Source organism: Eubalaena glacialis, chromosome 7 (assembly GCF_028564815.1).
Source record: "Eubalaena glacialis isolate mEubGla1 chromosome 7, mEubGla1.1.hap2.+ XY, whole genome shotgun sequence".
Taxonomy (NCBI): Eukaryota; Metazoa; Chordata; class Mammalia; order Artiodactyla; family Balaenidae; genus Eubalaena; species Eubalaena glacialis.
Window position 1 is genome coordinate 22,427,148 of NC_083722.1, and position 6,774 is coordinate 22,433,921.

Consider the following 6,774-nt stretch of genomic DNA (forward strand, 5'->3'; position numbering starts at 1 on the left):
TTAAACTATATTTTATGTATAAAATACTTAAATAACTTTTATTTTATAAAATATTTTATATACATATAAAAATATTTCCCCCCAAAGTTCTGACAAGATGGCGATCACAGCAGAAACTACACAATATTGACATTCTTCTGTTCTGCTAAAGGAGGAATCCTTGGATCTAACAGGAAATGTCATGTGGGATGTATTTTCAGTTTTGTCTCTAAGCAGAGACATACCCTCCTCCTCAAAGCCAGAGATCCTCAGTAATGGTTAAGTATTTTATTGGGGAGGGGGACACATTAAATTAACAAACTTGGTGAAAATTGCAGTACAGTTAAAAATAGGCTGAAAATATCCTGCAAGTGTAACACAACATATAATAATTTGTTGTGTATATCTCTGTGGACGATTTTAGGCAATGTTTTATTATATCCCTCTTCCTCGAAAAAGTCCGTGTGAGTATAAGTACACCTCCCGCCCTGAGGCAAGTTGCTATATTAGATGATGATAGGCACTATTCACATGACACGTAGGAACTGATTCAGTGAAGAACGCGCTGTTCACACAGTGGCCGCCCTGAAGGCGCCAAAGTCCAGAGAAGCTCACGACGAGGGTGGGATTCGAACCCACGCGTGCAGAGCACAATGGATTAGCAGTCCATCGCCTTAACCACTCGGCCACCTCGTCGGACGATGTTGGGACAAAATCATGTCCTTCATTACTGCAGTTCCGTTCTGTCGTACTGTATCTAATTGCCTTTCTTTTCTGGTTTAATCCTGACTCAGTCCTCACAATCAGATATTTTTATATACATTTCACAGCAACCATAAAACTGAAAATGACACTTAGAGTGGTTCGGTTACTTGGCACATATAAAATGAACAGGTAAAACCAGTACATGTCGGTATTTAAATACATAGGTCCTTGTTGAACACATGAATGAATGAACATAGCCAGGATTTCAACCCTGATTTGCTGACGCGGCTCCAGTCAGCTGCCCTGTGTTCTCCCAGAGAGTAGGGTGCCTCTGCCGCTGCACTCTGCATTCGAGGGGCCGAATTCCCTACGTCCTGATTAGAACACGTCCCGGGATTCCAGTTTTCTGGGAGAGACCAGGAAACAACAAAACCTGGCTCTGTAGTTCTTATATTTGCTTCTGAAATATGCTGGACTGCTGAAAGACTCCCTCATTTCGGTCTTGTTACCTTCTCTGGGGCTTGGGATTCATCAGTCTGCGACACACAGCAAAGGGTGAAAACGTGGTTGAAAAAAAGTATCAGCAGAAAACCCGCAAGCGTCCTGACCGGGCCGTTTTGTTTCTAGAGCAGATTGGCGTCTTAGAGTGTACGATTGATTTACGGTGGCTACCACAAACACCGAGAAGGGCCAGGTGGGGAAATCCTCACTAGTGCAGGAGCCAGGACGCCTGGGTCCTGTTGTGGTTCTGTCCCACTAACCGTGTGACCTCGGGCAGGTCACTTCACCAGTTCCATATCCACTCCTTCCCTCTCACCCCCACAATTCCACCACCACCACCATTCTTCCCCACCCTCCCCACCCCCAGGAGGAAGCTGAACTTGACAACTTCAAATAAACTCAGCATCAATAAACCCCTTTCACTCACTAGGGTTCAACTGCTTTTCTATATTTAGTGCAGACTTTTGGAGAGAAATTTGAAAAGACTCTCACATGCCCAAATGCTGTAGCTCCTTCCTTCCTATGAAATCTCTACTTCGGTTCTCAACTTTGGCAGGAGTGACTCTCTTCTTTCCCTCTCACGTTCCTTTACTGAATTTCATAAACTCACCTTCAACGTACAACATACCCTGAACCACTTCTTTCCCACTACCGGTTTTGGCCCATAAGGAGAAGTCCAGGCTCAGTTCCTCCACTTCTCGGCTCTTCTGATGTTAAATATTCATCCCCACAGTTGTATTTCTATTGCTGTTTGGCTTCAAGATAACCTGCTCCTCTGCTGATCCAGGTCGGCTTCCTGCAGCTCTTGCTCCCAACTGCTCTGATTCCCAGGCACCCTAGGCAGGGCTCCCACATCTAGAGCTTTATCACTAGTCACCCTGACCTGTGCTCCACATGCTCCTGAATGACTTTAGGCCCCATATAATATCATATTTGTTTATTTTGAGTGACCTCCCTAGAGAATTCTCCAACTCTTTGTGAGACCAGAAATGTCACAAAGAGTGCACTATCTAGGGGCTAATTGTTGGGAAGTAGGAGGTCCATCAGAGCTTCTAGTCAGTCATAATTGGTGAACGTTTCCTTTAATTTTCCAGTTTTTAGAGCTGCATTCTTTGCATTACTTGACTTGTGGCTGCTTCCTCCATCTTCAAAGCCTTCAGTGTAGCATCTAGCTTCAGTCCACACATTGCCTTCTTCTTCTTTGCTTCCCTCTTATAAAGACAGTTGTGATTATATTTAGGGCCCATCCAGATAATCCAGGATAATTTTCCCATACCAAGACCTTTGATTTATTCATATCTTCACTCTCCTTTACCAAATAAGGTAACATTTACAGGTTCCAGGGTTTAAGACCTAGATATCTTTGACGGCTGTAATTTGGCTTACACAGTACATATATTTTTGAACCCAGTGATACAACTCCTGGGCATATCTCCCAGATATTTAGAGAAAACTTTACAATGATGCTTACTGTAAACAGGCACAGCATCTAATTTTGTCTTCAATCTAGTCATTAGTCCTCCTCTTTTCTCTACTCTTCTCATTCTAAATGTTATTAATGTGTGAGTTCTGCCACAGAAAAGCCAGAGTATTTGGGCTTGGTGTGATCCCTAGTTTTTATTTTCAATCCTTCTTGAACACTATTTTCCCACTCTCATAGCTTTTTCCTCTGTACCTTCTCCTGCCAAAAATCCATAAAGAACAATTTAACCTAAAGTAGGTTTTGGAAATTTCTACTTCCATAGGTAACAAAAAACCTTTTTTCCCATCGAAAAATTACCTGGATCCTTATTTTCTCTAACAGCAGTGAGCCTGTTATCCAGATCATGTTTTCTGAGAAAAAGTATTTAAAGAACATTTTTCTGTAATATGATTGATTTCACAGAGGGGTCATATTTTTCCCTGTGGTTCCCCTTGTATCTTCAGAGATCCTTATGACCAGTAAATAATATACAGTCCCAAAGACATGGGGAATTCCTGCGCTGGGGAAGATGGCGCTTATCAAAGGGATACAACTAGATTATTCCAGGCTGAGAAGTTCCAGTTTAATACCAACAACAACAAGAATAGCCACCAAATAATAAAAGCACACTCTGTTCTAGGTCCCAGTGCATAAAAGTTTTGTACATTTCTTCTTTAAACCTCACAACAATCATGAAATATAGTATAATATATAATATATATTAAATATAATAATACCTATTATCATTATCAGTTTACATGTGAAGAAACTGAGATTTAGAGAGATTAAATAACATATCCAACCCAGGCACCTGAGACATCTCCAAGGCCATTTCAACCCCCAAATCTGGCAGGTTGCAAGGCTCTGTAAACAAATAGATAATACTGTTTCCCTTTTCTCCCTAGGCCAGTGTTCTCTATTGCAAAATCCAAGTGGTGTTTGCTCCTGAAAAAATGTCTCTCTCACATTAGGTTTCATTGGACTTTCTCATTCAGAAAGCAGAATTGCCCAGCATGACCTCTGGGGAGGGTAAAGGGATCTTGCTAATTTGCTCCTTAGGCCTCTTTTGTGGTTTCTTAAAACCTTTTAAAAACTTTCTGAGGAGAGGTTAAAATGAGGATAAATTGAAGAAGAAGAAATATATGCTATAGAGCATTGCTCTGTGCAGAGTATGGACCTGAAATCTGGCCCTGTCAGTACTGATCTTGAGGATGTTTGGGCATCTCCAGAGGGAGCTGCAAGTTGGAGGGACAGAGGCAAGACTCCACCATTGGATTTGAGAGTATTTTAGGAGGGGAAATGCCAATAAAACGATCCAGATATCACTTCTCATTGCCTTGTCTGCCTAAGAACAAAATGGAAAAACAAAAACAACAACAAAAAACAAAAACAAAAAAAAAACAGAAAGAGAAAAAAGAGAACTCCCAATTAAGTGTCGAAACACTAAATCAGGGGATTCAGGTCACATACAATTCTCTAGTACTCTGAAGATAAAAGCTTACCAAAAACTAGTTCATTTAATTTTCCCACATAAAAAGATTCTTGTTGAAATTTGATAGTGCATCTTGATGTTCTGTTTTAGCCACTATACATCATATCTTAGTGCAGGAAACAATAACGAATTGCTCTTTTCTTTTACTTCAAGGTTAATCATGATATCCTTGGTAAACACTTTACCTTGGAAGGGAAATCTCTTGTGGAGATAAACCCCAGGCAGAAACAGGAAGAGGAACCCGCCAGCGACTGAAATAACATATCTCTGAACACTGTTCTTGTGTTTGAAAACTTCATATTGAAGTATAACAAACATACAGAAAAAGTACACAAATTATACCTGGCAATTTTTCATACAGTGAACCCATTTGTGTAACCAACACACAGATGAAGAAACAGAACATTCCCAGTATCCCAGAAGCTCTTCTCCTGTCCTCCTCTAGCCACTACCCACAAGACAGGAACTAACTTAACTTCTTATACCATACATTATTTTGGGCAGTTTTAAAATTTCATACAAAAGGAATCATACACTCTGTTGGTCTCTCTCACGCAACAAGTTTATGATTTTCCCCCCCTTACACCTATTTGCTTTGGGTATATCAGAGGAGGTAGGACTCAGTTAAAAAAACAAAAACAAATTCCCCAGCCCAAATTCTCATCCTGATCATCAGCTCCCTCATCCACTTCTGTTGAGCAGAATCCCAGTGTTGGGTGTTTATTTACTGGACATAAGGACAGACTCAGTCTAGGAGAGGTGAACAAGAGAGTGGCTTAGAAAGTAAAAACGACTCAAAAAAACGATGGAGACATTTCAGACAGACATAAGAAGCCAGTTTGAAGGGACTCCCAGTGGCCAAATCTGGGACTATTTGTGCACCAAAGTAGTTAAGTATCATAATCAATTATAAATCATCAAAAAACTAGAAATCCACACAAATGATTGTTTAGTAGCATGTCAAGCACTGACTGTAAATATGGTGGAAGGACTGGAGTTGGAAAATCATTATTCTGTAACAATCATAATAAAGATTTGCTCAGACTGTACATGTTAAATCTTGGGGGAGATTTTGATGAGGAACAGGATATTTGCAGTCTTAAATCACTGTCCTACAAAGCAGGGATCAAAATTAACCTCACCAGTGAGTGCCAGATAGCCCTTACCTGTCTCCAGGTATGATACTTTGAGAAGCACACAGCATTATCTACGTAGTAATCCACTGGGGGATGCATAGTCTGAATCTAATCAGGAGAAAACATCAGTCAAAAACCAAAGTGAAAGACATTCTATTTTAAAAAATAAAAGAAAAAAATACACTATTATTGAAATGGCACATTAATGTCATGAAAGAAAAAGAAAGGCTGAGGAAATGTCCCAAATTAAAGAAAACTAAAGACATGTCATCTAAATACAATACCTGACACTAGACTAGATCCTGTACTCTAGGGGGTAATTGGTCAAATTGGAATGCAGACTGTAGATTAAATACAGCTATTTATTTAATGTTAAATTCACTGAAGTTCATGATCGTACAGTGGTTATGTAGTAAAGTATTTAAGGGTAAGTGAACATGATGTACTACAGCTTACTCTCACATGGGAGAGAGAGGGAGGACATGGGGTAAAATATTAACAATAGCTAAGTCTGAGTAAAAGGTATATGGTTATTTGGGGTAATATTTTTATTTTTTTCAAAATTTTAATAAGTTTGAAATTCAGAGGGAGAAAAAGAGAGACTGCGCTGGACGTGCCCGAGAAATCAATGCATGTGAATTGGGCCCGGGCCAACTCTTTAAAGTATAGGAAGCTTCCCCCCTTCCCAAACCTTCCGAGGTACTAATAATTCTTCATAGCTCCCTGGTTCCCAAGGGATTGGTCGCGGAGAAACAGAAGCCAGTCCTGCCTTGCCTGCTCACCTTTTATCTAAATAACATCCCAGCCCAGCCCAGCCCACCCTCGACTAGCTCCGCAAGGCAAGGGGACTCCAGGGTTTTGCCGGAGGTAAGTGTTGCTAAGTTGGACGATCTGGGCGCCTACGGTCCAGGACATCGTGAGCTCGCTGGGATGTTCCCTGCCATCACCACGAAACACTCAGTGGATTTTTCTGGCTTCCGGAAATGGAGATGATTTGAGGGTCTTTGTTCCAAGGGAGTTGGTGCTGGACGCGGGAACTGGAGCTCTGCAGGCGCGGACCCGCTTTGACTCCACCTCTGCTCCCTTCCCAACGCCACCTCCTCAGTGAGTACCCCGGCTGCCCAGCTACCTGCTTCGGCCTCCTGAAGCCTTACATGTGGAAAGGGCAGGAATGGAGGGAGGCTGGAGAGAGTGAGAGACAACAGATTGTCGAGACAACAGATTGCCTCTTTTCAGCCGCTTCCTTTGGAGTCTCATTCTGTTGCTTTCTTATGAGGCCGCTGCTCAGTCTGTTTCGCAAATGGAGAATTTTACGCAAATGGATAATTTTACATTCACGTTTCCTCTGCAATTTACTAAATCTTTGAGAAGCAAAGAAATAATGATTATAAATCACGAAAGGAATCCGAAGAAAAGCCCTTACAGTTGGGGGTGTAGCTCAGTGGTAGAGCGCGTGCTTAGCATGTACGAGGTCCCGGGTTCAATCCCCGGCACCTCCA

At 41.5% G+C, this 6,774-nt stretch overlaps 2 non-coding genes across 2 annotated transcripts; one reads left to right on the forward strand and one right to left on the reverse strand.

Annotated features, from left to right (window-relative positions):
* Nucleotides 1-593: 593 nt before the first annotated feature.
* Nucleotides 594-675, reverse strand: TRNAS-GCU (transfer RNA serine (anticodon GCU)). Its single transcript has one exon. It is a non-coding gene; the product is annotated as a tRNA-Ser (tRNA).
* Nucleotides 676-6,702: 6,027 nt separating this feature from the next.
* TRNAA-AGC (transfer RNA alanine (anticodon AGC)) lies at nt 6,703-6,774 on the forward strand. Its single transcript has one exon. It is a non-coding gene; the product is annotated as a tRNA-Ala (tRNA).